The sequence below is a fragment of the Octopus bimaculoides genome, chromosome 4 (genome assembly GCF_046866305.1).
Source record: "Octopus bimaculoides isolate indiv1 chromosome 4, ASM4686630v1, whole genome shotgun sequence".
NCBI classification, from domain to species: Eukaryota; Metazoa; Mollusca; class Cephalopoda; order Octopoda; family Octopodidae; genus Octopus; species Octopus bimaculoides.
This window is the reverse complement of record NC_142931.1, coordinates 39,943,450-39,968,257: the sequence shown is the minus strand read 5'-3', so window position 1 is coordinate 39,968,257 and position 24,808 is coordinate 39,943,450. Positions and strand designations below refer to the sequence as shown.

General features: G+C 38.6%; 1 protein-coding gene across 4 annotated transcripts in view; it reads left to right on the top strand.

The window, feature by feature from the left end:
* The window catches only part of LOC106879412 (uncharacterized), an 86,506-nt gene that overhangs the window by 21,806 nt on the left and 39,892 nt on the right, over window positions 1-24,808 (top strand). The window contains exon 1 of one of the 4 annotated variants that reach the window (XM_089350626.1): window positions 6,193-6,244. The exons of the other annotated variants lie outside the window; for them this stretch is intronic. The gene's annotated coding sequence lies outside the window, so the exon portion shown is untranslated. Of the gene's footprint in view, window positions 1-6,192; window positions 6,245-24,808 lie in introns of those variants that run through there. 4 annotated transcript variants of the gene reach the window in all.

Genomic DNA, 24,808 nt, shown 5'->3' with positions numbered 1-24,808 from the left:
CACGATCGATATACGTCAAAGATAAATAGTCAGAAGTCGTGGATACCTTTATCATCCTTGACGAGGAGGTCATTTATTGACTTTCTAACGCTTGTGATGCATTTGGAAAGCTTGAATCGAGGTTCTAATCGCAATCAGACATCAGTGCAGCAACGAAAGTTGACATCTATCAAATATGTCTTAACAGCGCTTTAATATGAATGCGAAACCTGGACAGCCTACCGCAGCGATAATTGCGTAGTCATGAAAATCTCATGGTGATCTTTTAGCGAGTTGGGTCGTTGCATGAAATGCGGTTTAAGGCTTGATAATAGAATGTCTTTTGATTAAAATAAGTCAGGATGAATATCAATAGGAAAATAAATTAAAGTTTACTGCACTGCAACATTTATTTCCGTCGCTAAAGTGAATGCATTAATTGGCACAACAAATGGAACTCTGTCAAAAACTTTACATGGTTTGATAATGTTTCTCGAAATTGAAGTTAAATGTTAGAAGAAACACAAAGCTTAGCGTCAAAATTTCTGGTTACAACTCTTTCTTTGCTGAAAACTGCAAATTGGTAAAAACTGATCACATATCGAAGTTAAAGCTTGTTCGTAACACACTCACCTCCCTAAGAAATTAGCGGGAAAATCGTCCCTTAAATAGCTACTGTAGAGACGCTAGACTAGTCTATCACGTTAAGGGGTGGACATTTCGCGTAAAGCTAAATGAACTTGACCATCATGTGATGAACTAAAAATAGGTAGCTAAAAAGCAACAATGTGGGTAGCTAAAGGCGCAGAATGATAATGATTCTGCTACAATCTAATGTTTCTGATTTGAGAGTACCGCAGTCAGCGAAAATAACGTGTCCATGATTATGAAACACCAACTTAAATTGTCTGGTTATCTTGTCCGTTTAGAGGACACTCGCATGCCAAAATAGGTGTTGTCTGGTGAGCTGGGGCAAAGACGTCCCTAGTCTAAGCTAAGCAAGCGTTTCAAAGACACCTTTAAAGACACGCTAAAAAAAAAATATAGTATTGATTCTAACAACCGGGAGCTCCGAAAAAGTCAGATTTCTTCTGGTATTAAAGAATGAAAGAGAGAGAGAGAGAGAGAGAAGAGAGAGAAAGAGAGAGAGAGAGAAAAAGAGAGAGAGAGAGCGGTTGGTTGGCAAAACAAGTAGAACATTGATAAAAACGCTTGTGATGCTTAATTTTGGCTCCATAAGTTCTAAGTTCAAATCCCACTGAGATCAACTGTGCATTTCATCCTCCCGAGGTCGATAAAATAAAGTTTCAGTCAAGTACTGCAGTCGATTTAATTGACTTGTACCTTCCCTAAAAGTACACGACCTTGCGCCAATGTTATTCATATGTGTGTTACTGTGTGTAACATACGCAAAAAGCTATGAATATGGAAAGAGGACTGAGTCAATTAAATCAACCACTGTATTTGATTGGTACTTTATTTTATCGACCACAAAAATTAAAGTTGGCGTTAGCAGGATCTGAACTCAGAACGAAACAAAAAGGACAAATAACAAGTGACACTTTATCCGACTCTCAAATGATTCAAACCAGTCTTTCACCTTCTATGTATCGTATTAATATGTATAATGATGAAAGCTGCGTTTCGCAGTTAGTGAGTTGTGTGTTATAATGACTGAAAAAAACACAACTAAAATGAGCTGTATAAGGCCCATATGATATTTGTCGGTAAAAAACTGTTTTAAATTAATTTTCTTCACTTTCTAGTACACAAGAGTAACTTAGTTTTAAAAGTAGAGACTAATCCTCTGTTCACATTTCTTATAGTCGAATGCAAATACTTCAATGAGATTTACAAGTTTAAAATGTTATCAATAGTAAGACACAAATCAACGGAATCCGTACGATGCATTATTGTGATTGCATCAATGACTGTTGTTGAGTATTTTACTTATGCCCTCCTGTGGGAACATGCGGAATTCTCGGGAGGAATCCGTGTGGCACTGTGGGACAAAAGTGACTCTTTATATTACAGGTGAAATCCATCTGACATGTTTTCATGCAGTTTCCGCCAATCCATTTTCACTTACAAAGTGTGGATTGGACCAAAGCTATAGAAAATGACACCGCTGACATTAGCTCTAGGTACCGCGCAATGGAACCAAAACCGAGACCTCATGATTGCGAAGCTAACTTCTTAACTATTTGTCGTAGTAAAATGTCATTGATATATATATGGCGGACATGACTTTTGTTTATTCATAACGAACATTGGGTGAGTGCGTTCTTTGTATGTAATTGAACAATAAATGTAATAATTAAATTGTATAACTCGTTATGTTATCTCTGCGAGTCACCCGAGGGAAACATAACAGAGTTTATTGGCGTCGCCGATAGGATACATGCTTACTTTACCGTAAAATTATTCATCGTAATAACAATGGCTGAAAAACAGACAGTAGAACTTATTAAATTGTTTAGGGAACAAATGGACAAGCAAATGCAACAACATCAGAGAGATATGGACGCTCTGTTAAAACTGTTTGGTGCTCGACAAGTTGAAGGCGATTCTAGTGGCTATTTTTCAGCTGCTTCAACAACAGTGTCGATTCCACCATTTACTGCATTTGATTCAGTGACAGAACTATGGCCTGATTACTGGTCAAGATTCCGTACGTTTGTGGCTGCTAATGCTGTATCTGAAAAACGCATGGCACAAGTGTTCCTGACCAATCAGACTGCTACTGTTTACAAACAACTTGCTAATCTGGCTACCCAACAAAATCCGCCTAAAGATATCAACAACTTGATAATGGACGAAATCGTTGACTTCATGAAGGAACAGTTCGACCCTAAACTTTTCATTGTGAGAGAGCGTTTCAAGTTTTGGAGTGATATGCAGCGGAAGCCAGGCGAAACTCTCCAGGAGCTGGCAGCACGTATACGCCAGGATGCAGCTACCTGTGATTTTCCAGCGATCACCAACCCACAGGATGAAGCTCTGAGACAGAGATTCATATGTTCGGTTAACAATGAAGCGGTTCTGAAGGCGCTTTTTAAGATAAAAGACTCAGAACTAGATTTTGCCCGTGCTGTCCAGGTTGCCATTGAGACTGAAGACGCAGCAAAGGTTGCAAAAGAAACTGTATACGGTTCCAAAACCAAGCAGGTGTACAAGGTCCAGCAGAACAGGAATAAGAGTCCTCAAAAGAAACATCAGCAGTCTTATTCCACAAACCAGGAGAAATGCTACCGATGTGGAAAGGCCCACAAAGCAACAGACTGTCCTTTCAGGGAAACCAAATGTCATTTTTGTGATAAAAAGGGTCATTTGCAAGCGGTGTGTAGGAAAAAACAACATCAGCAACGCAATGGCCATTCACAAACTCCCGTGAAAAGAATCACAAAAGCTGAGCTAGTCAAGGCGATCCTAGGTGAAGTTTCCCGAGACACTCATAGTTTAATTGTGCCAGTAACAATCCAGAACAGACTGTTCACAATGGAATTGGACACTGCTACTACAGGCAATTTTGTTTCCTTGTCAGTCTGGAAACAACTTGGAAGACCAAAGCTGCAAGATGTCAAGCATCGCTATGAATCTGCCAGCAAGCACAACCTGCCTGTTCTAGGAACTTTCATGGGCCAAACCAAGGATCCAACAACTGGTAAGCAGGATCTTATACCTTACATAGTCACCAAGATCTCTGATCTTAATTTGCTGGGTCGGAATGCTATCCAGACTCTGGGAATTTCCGTAGACACTGCTCTAGGTTTGAAAAGCATAGACAGCCAAGCTAAGAGGGAAGGTGCAGAAGGGATGTATCCAAAGACCTCAAGCGAGCCCTATGTTTCCCTGCAGCAAGATTGTCACAACATGTGTGATGAATTTCCAGATCTTTTCAAGCAAGAATTGGGATGTCTCAAGAACTTTGAACTGGAAGTGAAGTTCAAATCGGACGCAACACCAGTCTTTCACAAGGCACGTCCGGTCCCATTTGCTCTTCGTGATGACCTGGCCAAAGGTTACGAAGAAGGCATCGCCAAGGGAATCTGGAAGCCTGTTCAATTCAATGAATACGGAACGCCAGTGGTACCGATTCGTAAAGCACACGCTTCAAGCAACCTGAAGCCCAAACTACGGATTTGTGGTGACTACTCTGTGGGAATTAATGACCAACTTGCTGATCACCGTCATCCAATGCCACTCCCTGCTGAACTGATGCAGAAACTCGGAGGTGGATTCGGATATACAAAGATAGACCTTGCTGATGCCTATAATCAGATCAAGCTGGCTCCAGAAAGTCAACGCAGACTCGCACTCAGCACTCACCGTGGAGTACTCCTGCAACAACGACTCCCTTTCGGAATCAAGTCAGCACCTGGTTACTTTCAGGAGATCATGGAAAACCTGACCCATGATCTACCTGGAGTGGCCGTCTTCCAGGATGACATGCTCGTCAGTGGGAAAGATGCAAACAGTCACTTAAACAACCTAAAGTGTCTGCTCACACGTCTAAGCGACAATGGACTCAGATGTCGCCGTGAAAAGTGCCAGTTTGCACTACCCAGTGTAGAATACCTTGGACACATTTTGTCGGCTGAAGGGATCACTAAGGGATCCAAAGTCGAAGCAGTCTTAAAGATGCCATCTCCAACGAACGAATCAAGCTTGAAATCTTTCCTAGGTTCAGTTCAGTTTTATGGAAAGTTTATCCCAAACCTAGCCAGTATAGCAGAGCCACTCTATTGCCTTACAAAAAAGTCAACTATTTGGAAGTGGGGAGATGAGGAACAGTCAGCTTTTGATCATTTGAAAAATGTACTTTCATCAAGTCAAGTTCTGATACACTTCGATCCAAACAAAACTTTGGGACTGGCTTGTGACGCATCAAACGTTGGTATTGGAGCAGTCCTGTTTCACCGCTATCCTGATGGAAGCGAGCGCCCAATAGCCAATATGTCCAAGACTCTTACTTTTGCACAGCGTAACTACAGTCAAATTCAAAAGGAAGCCCTAGCTATCATATTTGGCTTGCAGAAGTTTTACCAATATTTGTACGGTCGTAAATTCGTACTCGTGACTGACCACAAGCCTCCAGTTCACCCATGGATGTTACCAGAAAAGCCGTGGAGCCGCTTACATCTGGACCATGCAATAAATTTTATGGGTAGAGATTGGCTGGTGATCACAGATGCTTATTCCAAGTACCCATGCATTCATCCTACTTCCTCCACGTCCTCCAAAGCCACTTTAAATCTGCTTGAGGAAGACTTTGCGCACTTCGGATTTCCTCACACACTGGTCACCGATAATGCACCAACTTTTACGTCTGAGGAGTTCCAGAGCTGGTGCAAAGAACGCGGGATCACACACCTGACAGAGGCACCTTACCACCCAGCTACCAACGGAGCAGCGGAACGTTTGGTGCAGACCTTCAAACAAGCTCTGAGGAAGTCTTCTCTTCCGCCAACACGAGCACTTCAAGAATTCTTGATGCAGTACCGGAGAACACCAACATCCTGTGGATTCTCTCCAAGTGAACTTTTGAATAACCGGCAGATACGAACAAGGATTGATTCTCTGCTGCCATCGCCAACACACATTGCTCAAGGCAAACAGTCTAAGGAAGCACATAAGTCTCAGGTGACTCCAAGCTCGGCTGATGTCGCTAAAGTTACCAGGCAGTACAAGGCCGGAGATCCTGTGTATGCACTATACTATGGACCTCGCCGAAACAAAGATCCCCGATGGGTACCAGCAATCATTAAGAAGTCATTGGGTACTCGCTGCTTTAACGTGAAGGTCATACCTCATGGCCCGATGTGGAGACGACACTGGGAACAGCTGCGACCGCGGTACACAACTGAGGAAGACAATGAACCTGGTGATGCAGAAAACACTGTATTTGAATTTGCAACAGATCACCCGATGGAGATCTCGGAAACTGTGCCACTAACACAAAGACAAACCAGACCCAAGATCATGTTACCCGTTCCAGAGTATGGACCAGACAACCCAAGACGGCCCAAGAGAACCCGTAAAACCCAAGAGAGATTTTGCTGTTGATACTTCTTGTGTAGCATCAATTTCAGTGGGGAGGTGTTATATGGACTGTTAGATATGTAATTCGTCTGACGTTCCGTGTGTCATGCGGTTCGTCTGAGTTCATTGTTTCATTGTTGTCGTCTTGTGGGATTGTCGTAGTAAAATGTCATTGATATATATATGGCGGACATGACTTTTCTTTATTCATAACGAACATTGGGTGAGTGCGTTCTTTGTATGTAATTGAACAATAAATGTAATAATTAAATTGTATAACTCGTTATGTTATCTCTGCGAGTCACCCGAGGGAAACATAACACTATTTGTACACACTTTATCTAGTTGTGAAGATGCGTGGTTAGAGTGTTAGGATCCCGATATAAGTTAGTGAGTTCGATTCCTGGACCAGGCGTTGCGTTGTATCATTGAGCAAAGCACTTTATTTCGTGTTTCCCCAGTTTACTTAGCAGCAATTAACTACCATCTTAAAACCAGTGCAACCATAAGCTCTTCCTCCAGCTGTCACATCTTCAATGTTCCGCCGAGTCAAAAGATTGAGAGGGCCGAGAAGACGTCTGAATCTGGTCGTGACTACATAGGTACCGAAGATAATTAGTAAGAGTATAGTATCTGCTATCAAGTCATGCGGATAAGTGACTGCTACGGATATTGACGACAATAGTAAACTATATTATATGTCAGTAATGCGTTCATCATAATAATAATCCACAACCCATTCCTGTGCGTATTAATACGTATGTGAATCAATTGTGTCTTAACACACCTACGATCATGAATAGAAGTAATCTTCCATTATCAATGAGTTAGCAAAATTCATCTTCTTCAAATTATTATATTATAAATGCAATTTCTGTTTTGTCACTTATATAGCTACTTTCAGCCGCGGAAATATACATTAGAATTTGGAAAAAGAAGGTAACGGATTTACAAAGATAAAAATTCATCTAAAGAACAGCAAACTTTAGTAAATATTTTTTCTTTCGTTTTTTTATCTTTTTTCAAACCAAGTAATTATTTATAGATTGCAGGTATTGGCGCATTTACAACACTGATTTTTGCAATGCGGAAGTCATCACTCAAACAACTGCAGTGTTTGAAAAAACTTCTCGCATAAACCAAGTAAATGTGTTACATCAGATCATACAACATTATTTGACTATATTAGAGAAGAAAATTATTTATCAAGAGAGGTTCCTAACATTGCTGTGGTTAATAAAGCTGTGAAACAAACAATACAAATATTTTCAAAATATCTTCCAAAGTATGACTTGGACTGTATATTTTCTTTTCCTTTACTGACGTATAAACTAAAAAATGGTAAAACGTACTCTTGTGATTAGTAATTATGGAGCGAATCAGGCGTTTTTATGTTTCCTATGCGATCTAATGAGTAACTTTCCACATCAGTAGTATTCTACTTTTCTACTAGGAGTAAATAAGTTATAAATAACTGTGACTCCTAAATGTATCAGAGCAATATAACTGATATCATTGCTTGTCGCTAGAATAAGATAGCTTTGTAATGCCAACTAGCAAAAAACATTAAAGAATGCTTTTAGCATAAATCATAATTTCAGTTTCCGGGAGTTTACGTAGCAAAAAATTTTTTTCTTTTTATACATACGAGTAGCTAAGTTATCGATTGTAATATTTATTCCCACCCACCCCACAAAAAATTGTTATAAAAGATTTTACTTTTAATACAGTTCTATATTTAAGAGATGAGGAATTATGTACATTATTTACATTATTTACATTCGACGGATATTTATCCTCATCTTGTTTGTTGTTAGCACAACGTTTCGGCTGAGATACTCTCCAGTCTTCACCAGGTGTCTTGGGGAAAATTTTGAACCTGGGTTCTCATTCCTAAGGTATTTTTCGATGTTATTATTATTATAGCTTTATGTGAATCGACTGGTGTCATTATATTCAAGCCAGGTGGTATTAGCTTTGAGTCTCTACATCTACATAAGAAAGTTAGATGGTTTGACATCTGATGTAGGCTGGAGGGTATATCAGCTGAAACGTTGTGTTAACAACAAACAAGATGAGGACAAATATCCGTCGAATGTAAATAATGTACATAATTCCTCATCTCTTAAATATAGAACTGTATTATCTAATCGGTACGGAGTCGACATTAGACTTCAATGGAGACATATAGAGAAACTCCATCAAAAACTAGCTCGTCTTTTATAATATAAGATTATTATTATCATTATATGAAAACTCAGCTTATTTTGCTGGGTATGATGGAAAGTGTCAGCTGTCCACAGACAGCAGACTAAGGTGACACTTGTCTTACTGATCATGCTTCAAGAACTCTGCGAAGAATTCTAGCAGTTCCAAGCAATGCTGATTTTTTGTAGGTGTTTTACCGTCACACTTGCACCGATCTTTTTCAGCCATGTTGGTAGCTGAGTGATGATACTTCCAAGTGCACCAATTACTATTAGTATTACGTCTACTCTTTTCATTGACCACAACCTTCGTATTTCTCACTTTAAATCATCATTATTGTTTTTTTTCTTCTTTCACATTGACTCTGTTGTCGCCAGGGCATGCTATGTCGATTATCATACATATTCTTTGCTTTTTATTCACCACAACAATGTCCGGTTTCCAATGTCTGGTCAGGTGATCGCACTGGATCATTGCATCCCACAGGATTTTGCAATTCTCATTTTCAGTGACTCCTTCTGGGGTTTGCTGATACCACGTTTTTGCTCTTTACCGTGATTTCCACAGAGTTCCCCATAGATCATTCTTGCCATATTGTCATGGCATCTTTTGTATTTGCGTTATGCCAATTTCGGGCATTCGCTAACGATGTGCCATACCATTTCACCTCTCTCACTATACATTCCGTATTTGTTGCTATCGGTAGTGTTCTCTATTCTGCACCTCATATAATTGGTCCTTAATTCTTGTTCCTGACCAGCGCATATGAGTGCTTCAGTCTCTATCTTCAGGTGACTCCTCCTCATCCATAGCGACCGGTCCTCTGCCTCTGTCTTGGCGTTCACATCTTTTGCAAACTAACCATACATTTTCTTTTCCTTCCATGCTTTTCTTTTCTTCTTTTTTTTTTTTTGTTCATTTCTAGTTTAAATTTCTCTTTCGTTACACAATTTTCAGTTTTGATGACGCCGGCCTTACCACCCTAGGTTGTTTTCCTCTACTTCGATACAGTCCTGACAACTGATCAAGCCTCTGCCACCCTTCCTTCTGAACAAGTACAGCTTATTGGTGTCACTCTTAGGGTGGAAGGCTCCTTGTACTGTCAACATTTTTCTGGTCTTGGTATCCATTTTCTTCATTTCTCTCTTTTGCCATTTTATAATTCCCGCTCCATACCGAAGTGATGCTATAGCCCATGTATGAACTGCTTGGATTTTATTCTATCCAGTGAATTTTGAGCGCAGCACTAACCTCCGTCTTCGGAAATTCTCCATCTTCAGTTGCTCTTTCATTTCCTTTTCTATTATTTCGTTGACCTCTAGTACACCAAAGTATTTTTATCCTTCCGTTTCAATTTGCTTAATCAAGTTTCTACTCGGTAATTCTATCCCTGCTAGGGACTGTATCTTTCCCCCTTTGTGAGTAGATTGTTCCGCACTTCTAGAGTCCAAATTCCATTTTAATATTTGTACTAAAACAGTGGACCGTGTTCACCAAGGAACTCACTTGTGTTCCATCTTTGCCATACATATCATCATCATCATTATTAGTGGTTTATCTCAGGTTTAGTCTTATTCATGGTAGGATTTATGCGGGTAGCGGGTTACTGCCTGTAATCTTCGGTATCCACAAGTTTTCGGCAGTCTTTCAAGTGCTTAACACTCTCCTGATAATCCTTGCAGTCCCTAAGAGACAAACTTTCTGTAGGAGCTCTACCGAGCAATCTATTTCAATCTCCCCCGGCCATTTGTCTATATCTTGGCTTACTGTCTTCAATGCCCCAATTATTATAGACACGACCGTCATTGTTTATATGCTCCAAATTCTTCCCATACTGTTCAATTGTTGTTGTTGTTGATGTTGAAGTTGATGTTGTTTTACTTCTCAGAGCTCTGTGTCTTGTTTGCTCTGCTAGATTCTGTGAGAGCTGACAGCAGCCTGCTGTCAGAGGTCTCACAAGATCTCTTTCTGCGCATTATAAGCTTTGATACTTGGTTGTTAATTATCTTAGGAGACATTCACCATCCAAGTGCCCATCTCAAATTCTTAGCAGTCCCCAGCAGAGCAGTTTTTTGGACTTGCTCTACTCTCATGTCAATTCCAATTTCTCTGACATATTTCTTGAACTTGGTTGTTAGTGCTCCGAGTGCCCCTACAATTATTGGAATGACAGGCATTCTCTTCATAGTCCACATTCTTGCAATTAATTCTTTGTCATTTATGCGTGTATCTCCAGATATTGCAATATCTATAATCTTGGTTTCCTTTTTTCCTCTATCTACAAGAACAGTATTTGGTCTCCGAGCCACGATTAGGGAGTCACATTAGACTGTAAAATCCCATAGTATTTTATATTCCTTATTCTCGGTGGCTCCTTCTGGTTCATGTTCGTACCATTGCCGTGCTCTGTTTAGGCCGTACTTTTCACATAGCCATCAGTGGACGAACTTAGCCACGTTATTGTGCCTCCTTTTGTAGTGCTTTTGGGCCAGCTTCCTACACTCGCTCACAATATGTGCGATTGTTTCATTTCTGCTGCCACGCATCCTACAAAGGGACGATTCGCTGCTCTTATCTATTTGGAACTTGGTGTAATTAGTTCTCAGAGCATGTTATAGATATTATTCACATAAGAAAAATTCAAGAAAAGGATTTCGCAAAAATACAAATATGTCAACCGAGAAAGTATAACCAAAGAAGATTGCTAGGTCCTAATCCATGTTACGGATGTGACGGCCTACATTTCAGAAAAGATTGTCCTTTTAAAAACCAAAAATGTTACAGTTGTCAAAAATTTGGACACAAGAGTTCACACTGCAAAACAAAAGTACGAAGGTCAAATGTAAAAAAATTCTAAAGTGCTCTCAGCTGAAAGTAAAATCGACTCCCAAATAAGGAAATTTGTACACGTAAAAGTAAACGGAGTAAAATATTAAAATACAACTAGATACTGGTAGTGACATTCCAATCATTAACACCGACACGTGGAAGAAAATAGAGAAACCTATGTTAAGAAAAACAGCGAAAAACAACACGTGGTGTGACGGATGACAAATTACACTTTTTAGGCGAAATGCGGAATGATGTCATATTTCGAGGAAAAACTTGCACGGCGAAAGTTTTCGTCGTAAAGAACGCAACCAATCTGTTTGGTACCGACTGGCTGGAATTATTTGACTTACTCCTAATAACAGCATTTCCTTTATTGTCTTAAAAAAAGTAAGGACCAATGATAGCTTTTCCAACAGCACACCAGACCGTCATTTTTTGGGCTGTGTAGTGGTCTTTCGTGCAGTTCTCTCGGATTTTCAAGAGCCCAATAACGACGGTTCTGTTGGTTCACCATGCCATTGAAATGAAAATGAGCTTCATCATTCATTAATAAATTGAGGTTGTCATTTGCCTCAAAAATTGCTTCCATTTGACGTGCGAAGTTAAGCCGCTGTGCATAGTCCCATGGTTTCAACTATTGCCCAATGACTAATTTGTACGGATGGAAATGCAGGTCTTCACGTAAAATACGCCTTACCGATCGATTACTGATGCCAAGTTCAGTGGAATGCCTCCGAGCAGAGCAATTCGGACTCCGTATCAAAGCTTGTCTGACGCGTTCCACGTTTTCCGAGGTCCGTACCGTTTGTGACACCCCACCACTCTCCTATTTATAAGTATATCTCGTGTACGAAGTACATTCACCCAACGCAGGATTGTGTTACGAGTGGGAACAGCCTGATTTCGGTGAATGTTGAAGTTGCGCCGAAACTCACGCTGAACTGCTGTGACAGACTTGTTATTCTTCACGTAACTGTCGGTGGCATACACGCGATGCTCTATCGTCCACAGTGCCATGGCTTCACCTGAAAAGAAAAACAAATGCTAAGACACCACGGACCGAATGGTACCTGTCGGACATATGTCCCTCCCGCTGAAGCTGAGTAATAGCCCTTTCAAATACGTCCGTCCTGTATAAAAATGAAATCCGCAGAGGATAATTACATTACAAGAATGAAAGAAATGTTGAAAAATAAGCAAAATGAAAATACAAATTCGAATAATTTTTAGCTATACGACGTTTTAATCTATGCGCAAAGAGTGGTACCAACTGCACTACAGAAACGAATATTTCAGGAATTCCACAATGGACACCCGGGAATGTCGAGAATGTAAGCCTTGATGAGGAGCTATGTAAATTGGCCGACAATTGACCAGGACATTGAAAATTGTGTAAAATCATGTAGAGATTGTGCGCTTGTAGCCAAAGCACCACCGGTGAAATATCGATCGTAGCCTGAGATGGATCGTCCGTGGTCCAGGGTACATATCAACTACGCTGGACCGGTGAACGGTGCGTACTATCTAATCATTGTTGATAGCGGTACAGAGTGGTCAGGGGTATGCAGGTGCAATAAACCAACCGCAAAGTCAACAATACAGTTCCTGTATGAATCCAATATTGGATTCAGTTGAGGACTTCCCATTTTGGATTATTGTGAACTGTGATCTCATCAGCTTGAGCTTCTTAATTTATCTGTATGTATTTATGCAATTACTTATCCGACTTTGATTTAGACGCAGAATTACACTATTATATGTATATATATGTTTTTGTATGTTATGTATTCGCATGTTTATAATGACTTATATATGCCCTCTGTGTTTAGAGATGCGTCGGCTTTGATGAAGAGTATTATTGACTTTGGAACTTGTCTCTTTCAAATTAATACTTTAATCTAATCGCTCAATAAATTGAGCCCTACACTGTTGTTTCTTGAAAAGAGTTCACCTCTATAATTTTTCATTATCTATATATATATTGGCTAAACTAGCAATATGACCATCACTAAATACAACTATATATATATATATATATATATATATATATATATATATATATAGGTTGTTTTTTGTTATGACCAGTCAGAGAGTGACCATTAGTTTCACAGCTATAAAGCGCTTAATTGTATTGGTGACTTGTCAGACTCAAATGGCTGGAAGAATATAACCTCTCTACAACTGGAGGAAGGAAAAAATCATGGTCAGTTAGTTTTGTAAAACAACAAATATCCGGAACGAACCCTACAGGTAGGTTTTCGGGCGGGGCATGGCGGGGTTTTCTTCCTTACATCGGTTCACGAAGCTGGTGGCGTGTTCCTATTCGGCAAATCTGGAATTTCAAGCTTGCACCAGAAAACGCTTCTGATGTGGGCATTGACTAAACACTTCTTTTCTGGAGTTTGAGAAGACCCCCCCCCCCATATCCAGCGAGTTTATTCAGGATTCTTGCTCTCTCGGCCAAGCAAAGCTTACATCATTTGATCCTGTTGAGATATGGCCCCCAGGTGTTCGAGGAACTTCCATTTAATTATGCATGGAGTGCCATTCTCTTTTAAATGCCATACGTAGTTGGCTGGGGACGTTCTGTCACACCTCTCCACTACCCTAAAGTAGGGTCTGCATTTTCTCTGACGCTGCTCAAAGGGGCTGATTGAGAAACTAGCATATATCCTCGTCTGTGCTCTTGCGCAGGTGTTGTGACAGTTACTGTTATTGTTATCGTTAACTTTGCTGGTGTCGCTACTGAACGCGATGCAGGTGGTATCACCACTGTTACTTCTGCCGCAGGTGTTGTTGCTAGTGTTGCTGCCGTTGCTGCTATTTCTGGACGTGATTTTGGTGTTGCAGTTGTCATTAGTGTAACCACCATTGCCGGCTCATTGTTGATGCTATTGCTACTGCTGTAGCTGTTGGTATTGTCGCCGTTGCTGTCGCTGTTGTTATGATCGGTGGATGTGCCGTTGATGCCGCAGTTGCCTATGCTGCCGCTGTGGTTGCCAGCGTCGGTTACCACCTCAGCCTCATACACTACTCATCGGTTTCGCATTGATTCCCCCCACACATACAGGACAGTCATTGTATACCCTACTTGAGCACCTTGCCTCTGCTCGTGGCTTAAAGTTGCTCATTAATATTTTCTTAATGCTGGGCACACAACTGAAAGAGATCCTTAAGTTGCATCTATGAAGCAAAGGTCCGCATCTGTGTATGAAGTGCTTGTCCACTAATATAAGGACTATCCTTCCCGCGCAAGTCTTGACTTTGAGTGAAAAGGGTGGGGCAAACCAAACGATTTTACTGTGACACTTCCTTTTGCGAGTGCTATGGCCCTGCACATAGGAAATATGGTCCTTAAACCCACTGGACGCCAAAGCCCCGTTGTAATAGGGAGATAGGTGTCGAAAATATCTTGACTAGAGAACAAATTCTTCAATTTTGAGGTGAATCATGCTAATAGCGTCTCTCCTCTCTAAGAACAATGGGACGTGGAAAAGGCCTTAACGACGAATAAAAGTCTGTAATCATCATGGAAAGTGCTAAAGGCACTTCTTTTCATGTCATTGCGGAGAAATTAGGTCGTCATGTGGACACGGTTAGACGATTCTTGAAGGATCCTTCGCCAAGGAAGAATCGATCCGATTGTGGGACCTCCAAGACTGTGACAGCTAGAGATTTAGGGATTATTAGCCGCAAGTTACGTAGGAAACCTGGAAAAACAAGCAAAGCTATTTTCACCGCCTCCGGACTTCCTCATGTGCCGAAAAGCACCAGAAATCGCATCCTCGGGACCATGGCTTCCATGCGAGAACCCCTGAAACTGCCTCCTTTAACGTCCCGTCACAGGAGTTTGAGGCATCAATGAGCCCAAAAGTACATGACGGAAGATATGAATTGTATTCTGCTCACTGACGAAACCAAGGCGATCCGTGACGGACCTGACAGCTGGGCAAATGGTTGGGTCTATTTTGGAGATGAATATCACCAACGTTTGCGACATCAACAGTAGCGTGCAGGAGACATGCCGTGGGCTGGTATCATTGAGGACAGGCTTGTTGGCCCAGTCAGGGTGCCTAAAGTGGTTAAAGTGACCGCAGCCGCCTACTGCAATCTCCTGAAAGAGGTTTTGGATCCCTGGCTAGATGACATACCGCTGTCATTTCTAAAGAGTCTGGTATTGATGCATGACAACGCCCCCTCCCACTCTGCCACGATCACCCAAACATTACTAGGGTCTTATGGTATACAAGGTGAAAGGTTGATGGTGTGGCCGCCAGTGTCTCTGGATCTCATCCCTATCGAAAATCTTTGGTCTATCATTAAAGAAGATGTTTATACAGATGGACGCCAATTTATGTCGATAGATGTCCAGTGGGCGACCATCGAAGCTGCAGCAGAGGTAGCCCAACCTGCTACTATTAAGAAATTGACAGATTCCATGACTAATAGGGTTTTTTAAGTTATCCGTCGAAATGGCGCCCATGTGGCTAAATAATTTATTATGTCAATAAATGTTATAATATTATTATGGTTTTTGTTAAATATATACTCAATGTATGTGGAGGCGCAATGGCCCAGTAGTTAGGGCAGCGGACTCGCGGTCATAGGATCGCGGTTTCGATTCCCAGACCGGGCGTTGTGAGTGTCTATTGAGCGAAAACACCTAAAGCTCCACGAGGCTCCGGCAGGGGATGGTGGCGAACCCTGCTGTACTCTTTCACTATAGTTTTCTTTCACTCTTACTTCCTGTTTCTGTTGTGCCTGTAATTCAAAGGGTCAGCCTTGTCACACTGTGTCGCGCTAAATAACCCCGAGAACTACGTTAAGGGTACACATGTCTGTGGAGTGCTCAACCACTTGCACGCTAATTTCACGAGCAGGCTATTCCATTGATCGGATCAACTGGAACCCTCGACGTCGTAAGCGACGGAGTGCCAACAACTCACTGTCTAGATTTTCAGTCAAAAGCTATTAGTGTGGTTCACCGCAAAAACTGAAGAATCTGAAATAAAAAAGAAAGGATATTACACAAAATAATGAAAACGTAACAATGGTCTTGCCATAGTGTACAAATCAGCCGGGAAAAGTTTTGTCAAAATCGATTCACAGAAAACCGAGAAATCCTAAATTTCACTCCTAAGCTATTAGCGTCCTTCTAGGTAGGTAGGTAGGTAGTTATGCATGTATGTATGTATGTATGTATGTATACAGATAGATAGATAGATAGATAGATTTAAGGAAGAATGTTACGATCGAGAAGATGAATCACAATGACCTTTTTGTTTACACAGCTTGTGTCAGTTTCTTTTGCTGGGCTCAAATCTCATTTGCGAACCCTTTGAAAACGAACCTTCACCAACTATTCTGCCTATATGTCAGTGCACACCTTTGAATACAATGTTTACCAGAAGGTTTGCAAATCTAACGGAGGCCTCAAAAAATTTATAAAGATCCACAAAGATCAGAACTTATCTGCAGCCCTTGGTGGTACAAATCGGATGTGCAATCTATGTGGGTGTCTTATTATAACATTGTCTGGTTTTAAAAAATCACAACAGATGCCACGATGGTTCTAAGGTGTAGGTATAGGAGGTGGTCAAACTTTGCATAAAGAGTAGACAACTACCACGCGCATACACACACACATTTACATATACATACACACACATATATATATATATATATATATATTTGAATATATATGAGAATATTATTGCTTATCAGTGGCTAAGCATGCGTAAAAAACCCATAAAGGAAAAAAAATTATCAATTAAGGGTACTAACAGGCAGTACCGACATGCTAAATATAGCAGTCGAAATGACCAAACTACAAGTTTTCACTTAAACACAAAGATGAAAGCGGGCAAATGAATAATTAAGTGAAAGTTTGCGGTTTGGTCATTTTGACTGCTATATTTCGCATGCCGGTACTGCCTGTTAGTACCCTTAATGATTAATGTGTGTGTGTGCGTGTGTGTGTAAAGATATACACACACACACACACACATATATATATATATATATATATATATATATATATATATATATATATATATATATATATATATATATATATACACACAGTGCCTTGCAAAAAGTCTACACCCCTTTTGAAAATTTATATATTGTATAATTTAAGAGGTGACAACACATTTTTTCAATTCCAATGATTGTTAAATAATAAGCAGATCCATCACACTTTCCTTTGATATAAAAATTACATTTAAAAAATTTCACACTGATTCTTAAAATCATATAACTTAGAAAAATGTCTTTGCAAAAGTCTACACCCCACCCCTAGATATTATACTGTGTTATCAGGTAGTTATTGGTGTATACAATCCAAAACAGTCAAAAGTGACATGTGCGTTCTACCATAACGAACAAACTTGGCCAGTCTATTATTTTGCTATACAAGGTGATTTAACTGCCTACAAAATCATTCACCACATGGTTTTTTGGTATGTTGGTCTTTGGACTCTGACTGTAAACACAAGGTGTCCAACTCGGGAAAGAAAATGGGCAAGCCTCTGTCTCAGGAACTTAAAAACCTTATTATTCAAAAGTACAATGAAAATAATGGCTATAAAAAGATTGAAAAAACTTTAGAATTGCCCCTAAGTACTGTTAAAACTGTAGTTAAGCAGTGGTTAGTGCACAAAACTACTGCTACCCTACCAAGATCTGTGAGACCACGCAAACTTACGAGAGGAGCAAAGTCAAAACTGGTCCGGGAGGCAACCTCCAACCCTAATGCAACACTGGAAGACTTGAAAGTTTCAGTTTCCAGTACTGGGACAGATGTCCATGTATCTACAATTTCCAGAGTATTGCAGCGGTCTGGCCTGCAAGGGAGGATAGCTAGAAAAAAGCCCCTTCTGAAGCCTAATACGCAAGCAAGTTAGGCTAAACTTTGCCAAAAGTCACATTAATGGTTCCATGACCATGTGACGAAAGATTCTGTGGTCAGATGAGACCAAAGTCGAGTTATTTGGAAAAAATACGAAACGCTACGTTTGGCGGGAAAAAGGCACTGCTCACCAACCTCGTTACACCGTCCCCACTGTAAAGCATGGCGGTGGCTCGATCATGCTTTGGGGCTGTTTTTCAGCTGCAGGGCCTGGAGAGTTGGTAACCATCCAAGGTATCATGGACAGTGTCAAGTACCAAGAAATATTGGAGGCAAACCTGCTGAAGTCTGCTAGAGCTCTGCGCTTGGGTCGCAATTTCAAGTTTCAACAAGATAACGACCCCAAGCATATGTCAAAAAGTACTAAAGCGGATTTGCTAGCAAGAAAATCACAGTTTTGGAGTGGCTCAGCTAGTCTCCAGACCTCATTCCTATAGAAAATCTATGGCGAGATCTAAAGCTGGCTGTGCATCGACTTTCCCCATCCAGTCTGACACAGCTCGAGAAGTTCTGCCATGAAGAATGGCGAAAATTGTCAGCAGACCACTGCAGCAAGCTCGTGGAAGGCTACCCGAGGCGTCTGCAGGCTGTAATTGACGCAGCAGGATCGTCCGCAAAGTATTAGCTGAAGACATTCTAAAGGGGGTGTAGACTTTTTGCAAGGCACTGTATATATATATATATATATATATATATATATATATATATATATATATATATATATATATATATATATATCCGTAAGTTTCACCGATATGTATAAGAAGTTAGTTTCTCAACCACATAAGGTTCCGGGTTCAGTCTCAATGCGTGACAGCTTGGCCAAGTGTTTTCTACCATAGTTTTGTAGCTTCGGGCCGATAAAGCCTTGTGAATGGACTTAGTAGACGGAAAGTGAAAGAAGCCCGTCGTGTGTGTGTGCGCGCGCGCGAGTGCGCGCGCGCGCGAGTGTGCGTGCGTGTGTGTGTATGTGTCTGTCTGTTATTTACGTATGTGTCTGTTTTTATGCGTCTGAAATAAAGCAAACAATAAATACTGTAGTTGATTTGCTCTATTAAACCCTTCAAGGCGGTGCTCCAGCATGGCTGTAGTTTAATGGCTGAAACAAGTAAAACACACACGCGCGCGCATACATCCATACATTTGGCGGATAAATAATATTTACAACAGAGACGTTACTCGCCTATCTGATTGTCCACATATTGCAGTACTGTACATGTAGATGTATTTACTCTATTGCTGGTATATTACTGTCACATAATACAACATGAAATCCTGTACACATTATTTGTTACACTGTGCTCATTCACTTGCTCGGTTCACAGGCCCATCAATATATTCGTTATTGTTAGTAGTCCAGCTGTAACAGTGCTACTGAAATTACACGCACACACATGCAGATGTATAGTGATAGATATATGTGAATGTATATATGTATATACATATATATGGGAGAATTACATATATACATAACTACCATTCATTCCTCTATTCCTCCCCACTAAATGCACACAGCAATGCCCACATAACTTGTTTAACGTCCATACCTCTGTGGTTAATCCACTAATGTTATATCGCTTGAAGAAATGAATCAATGATGATGATCAACCGGATGTCCACGGATACTACGGATTACACTGAACTCATCCCAGGAATACGGACTTTGATCTTGATTGTCATGGGATTTATGGAAACACACGGAGCAATGCATTAAATGTTAATAAATGCAATCCTACCATCCTAAGATTATTGTCATTATATATATATATAGATTCAGATGAATATGGTACTTAAGTTGAGGCACACAGAATTTAGTACGGTATTATCCATACAATTTCAAAGTAAGGTGATTAAAATCAAAATAGGCAGCAAGGATGTGCAGAGGTAATGCAGTATGATCGTTTCATGCAATTCCATTAAATTGAACAATGCAATCATTACATCAATTTAAAATGCAGAGCAATCCTCAGCTGCACAAAGACATAGAATTTAATTAAATTAGAACAGATGGACACATTAGTATAATTATACCTAAAATCTCCAAGAAGGAGATAGACAAAGAACATGTTGCCTCTACTACAGCATATAAGTTACTAAATTATCAAGAAGACTCTGCCTGTCACTGATTTTATTTGTTTTTATGGGGTCAGTTTTAATTTAAGACAAGTTTATCAAATCCTTGTATATCTATGGCTGAGAGAATAAAGAGCAGTATCTGTTAAGGGTAGCGCTGAGAGAGCAGACAGAAATCATAGTTGGTATAATCATAAAAATCAAGATTTATTAGAAGCAATTTCATGAAGTTTGGTAAAGGAAAACTTAAAACAAGATGTGAGCTGATAACTAAGGGAGTCGCCCACGAGCGGACCATTGATAATGAAACAGAGGAAGTTTTATCATGTAGTACTATAGTTAAATGTTTTAAACAATGTTGTTATATTGTATACAGTTAAAGTTTATGGCTATTCTGAGGGTTATTATGAAAAATATATTAACAAAAGGATAGAAATTTATGAATACTTCTGAGTATATACCAAGCTTTTACCACAATAGAGGGAGGAAAAGAAATTATCCAGAAATAGTTTAATATTTATATATATTGTACACTCAAATACTAACTCATCAGATGGTATCTGTGAATATTGATTAATTGGTATATACTGGTATTAATAAAAGAGTATTGAGGTAAAAGAACATTCTAATTACATATTAATAAAATTATAATCTAAGCAGTTTTTTTATAAGTAGTGAATATACCAGTATAGTTTTATATAAGCTAAGTACGAATTTATAGAGATACAAAGATTAGCTTAATTTTATGAATAAATAAAGGCTAATTATAAATTAATAAAGAAATGAAATAAAATAATCAAGTAGGGCAGAACACCATAGAAAAGGAATAAAATAGCTGAATTACTAATACTATGGTAAAGTATATGTAGCTTATTAACACCAATAGAGAAGATTTATAGAAAAAGTATAATAATTCAAAATATATTGGACTAAAAATTATATATTAACTTATTTAGCTAATATCAATAAAAGACTGATGTCTGGTATCAGTTAAAGGAATATTTAAGTTATGGAACATTCATATTTTACACTAATTTTCCTTTATATAAACTAAGGGTTATATTATAGGTTTAAGAAGTTATTATTGTTACTCCTTACATGATATTTATAGTTTCTTAGTGGTACTTGTTTAGAAGGGTTATTTATATAAAGGCCCTTATAAAATACTAAGATCAGGAGGGTAGAGCCATTTAAGAAAGAGATAAATCAAGTAATTTTCCTATAATCGAGAAGAGACCAATAATGGATAATTAAACAATATACATAAAATAAAAAAATTTATATGGTGCAAAAAATGCTGAATAAACATACACTCAATTAGCACCCCCAAAAAACACCTATTGAATTACAGTACAAATAATTTTTACCAGCTGAATGGACTGGAACAACGTGATTGAAAGTGTCTTGCTCAAGGACACAACGCGCCTCCATGAATCGAACTCGCGACCTTACGCTCGTAAACTGAATACCCTAACCGCTAAGCCACGCGCCTTCCCATGTGTGTGTGTGTGTGATGCCGATCACCTCCATTCTTTGAGATACGATAAACATAGTAAATCTACAACACTAGCCAGTCACATACATCATCTCAAAAATACAAATATACCCTATTTGTCATGGTCCATATTAGATCCAAGGTTTCCATACCAAGGTTAACGATCAACCTTGAAACTTTGCCTGCAGGAGGCACATCACATATTAAAGCACAACTCTTCAACACTACTAAATAAACATAATGAGGCCCAAAGCACATGCAACCACCGCTTTTTTCATACATTCATACCACAAATCTAAATGCCTAGATAACCACACAGAATATTTCCACAATACCCCGTAAGTAATCCCCAACAACCTTATGAATCTCCATTTTAAGTTCTAATCCTTATCTAACTCCCCCATTATTACTTTAGGATCATAATCATTTAATAATATGTGTGTGTGTGTGTGTGTATGTTGTATGTGCGTATGTATACACACATATATATATACATATATGAACATACAAACGGATACATGTGAGTATGTATGAGTATGTGTATATATATATGTGTGTATATATATGGAACTACTCTTCATAAAAAAATTTTCCCCAAAGTTAAATGTTTGAAAGAGAAAAAAGAAAAACAAGGAATACGTTTTGTATGTATATATATGTATATATGTGTGATATGATATCTATAGTTATTTTTACTAATTGATTTTACTAATTCGATTTTTTCAAATTTACAAAGATTATACTAATACACTCTCATGCAGAACTACACCTTACAAAAAATAAATAAATACATGAATGTATGACAGGAATATATTCTAAATAGGACCCAAAGTATATAAAAAGAAAGGACAAAGAATATAAAATGAAAGAACTAAAAGCAAAAGAAAAAACAGGAAGACATTTTTTGTTTTCTTCATATTTTCTATTTATTATTCTCTATTTTTTCTTCTCTCTTCTTCCTTTCTTCTTTTCTTCCTTCTACCATCCCTAGAAACCCTCTCAAAACAATACGGTAAGTAGTAAACAAGCTTTTAACTTTTTTTTTTGACATTCCTTAAAAAGACCATTTCAATACAATGGCCCTTCTCTCTCTCTTTTACCACATCCATCTCTCTATCTGTCTGACTATCAGTCTATCTCTAAATCTCTCTATCTGCCTATCTATCTATCTATCAGCTTATACATCTTCCATTGTCTCCGAAGCCTCACCCCCAAAAAAACAAAAAAACAAAACAATGTTCTGTTATAAACAAAACCCCCCAAAACACTTGTTTTTATATAAATAAGCTAGATCTCTGTATTTTCACAGAATTATATTTGACAAGTTCGAAAGACGAACTAAAGCGCTAATATATGTATAAAATAAATGAAAGAAGTTATTCCAAAATTCTGACGACTTTTTTTCAATATATATATATATATATATATATATATATATATATATATATATATATATATATACACACAAATATAGGGTAAAGGATTATTAATTTATTAATAATTAATAATTTTTACCAAGTAGTTCGGTATGTAAAAAACCATTATCGGTAAAGAACTTATTTAAAAAGTTCTTTTAAATTTATAAACATAATTAAGGGATCAGCAACAGTTGCTTCACCACATACCGAAATTTAGAAATAGCAGTTAAAGTGCTAATTCTAAAATAATTCTCCAACAGATAGCAATACTTGTAACTCACAAAGGCAAAACAAGAAGAAAAATAACGAAACTAACCAGTCTTAGTCATAGACGCGTTTCTGGATCAGAATAGTAAAAAAACCTTCATTTCCGTCATCACCTTCATTTCCGTCATCATACTGATGACGGAAATGAAGGTTTTTTACTATTCTGATCCAGAAACGCGTCTATGACTAACTAAGACTGGTTAGTTTCGTTATTTTTCTTCTTGTTTTGCCTTTGTGAGTTACAAGTATTGCTATCTGTTGGAGAATTATTTTAGAATTAGCACTTTAACTGCTATTTCTAAATTTCGGTATGTGGTGAAGCAACTGTTGCCGATCACTTAATTATGCATATATATATATATATAGATGAAGGTAGCATTTACGATCGTTTCAATTTACTGGTTTTAGTAAATCTCTTCAGAATGCGATTATAGATAGATGCATCGGTTAGGATGCGAAAATAATTGATACATATGTGATGGTAATGTAAATAAAGTGGTAATTCTTACATTAAATTTTGTTCTAGCGCTGGTAAATTCGCTGGGTAGAGGTTTGCTTGTGGTAGATCGGTTAGTTTCGTTGAGTAATTAGGGCGGGGTGAGTATTATTTAGGTGCGGGTTTCCTAGTTTAATTAAGCACATTTTTTTCGCACTTGTGTATTCAATGTTTTATATTTTACGATTAGTTGTCACCGGCAGTGTAGGTGAAGGGGGGTAACTCTAACTAGGTGAAAAGGGAGCTAACTCATACCAAATTTTGGGAGATTTAAAAATGTGTTATGGCTAAAATTATTGCTAGAGTTTAGGAAGTTCTTAGTGCTAGGAGGGGGTCCTATGTATTTGCAAAGTGTATTATAATGGAATGTGAGGGGCGAATGGGTTTGCGGGGTGACTATTTGTGTGTAAGTGTTTAATGTGTTTCTCAGTTAATTAGACTTATAGAGATGATTATTCTAGTTTGGGATTATAAAGGCATAGAGGCCTGCATGAAGACAAGAGAGTAAGGAGTAAAAGAGTGTGAGGTATGTGAGCAGGGGCGGTGTGATAGGATTAAGGGATTAAGGGATGGGCATAGAAAAGTTAGAGAGAAGGTAAGGATAGGGTGATGTTTAAGTGGGTATTAGTTTTGGTAGTAAAAATAATATATATATATATATATGCATATATATATATATGTATGTGTATACATATATGAGCATGCAAACGGGTACACATGAGTAGATACGTGTATATGTATAGATATTTCATATAAGTACGGATTTGCATGTGGGTATATGTAAATATATATATATATATATGTACACATACGTACCTCTGTGTGTGTGTGCGTGTGTATATATATATACACATACATACGATTATGCGCGTGTGTGTGTTTGTATGTGTAGTGATCACGTGACTTTGATTTCTCGATTGCTGCTATTTGCCTGCAAGTGCAACTGCGCAGAGTTCTGTTCTATTTACGGCACAACGTGTTTAGTGTTAGTTTTTTAGTTAGTCGAGAATAGCAACTCACTGCATAAAACTGTTATTGCGTTGAAGTTTAGTTTGCTTACAATTTAACAATGTTTCTTTTGTATTGTA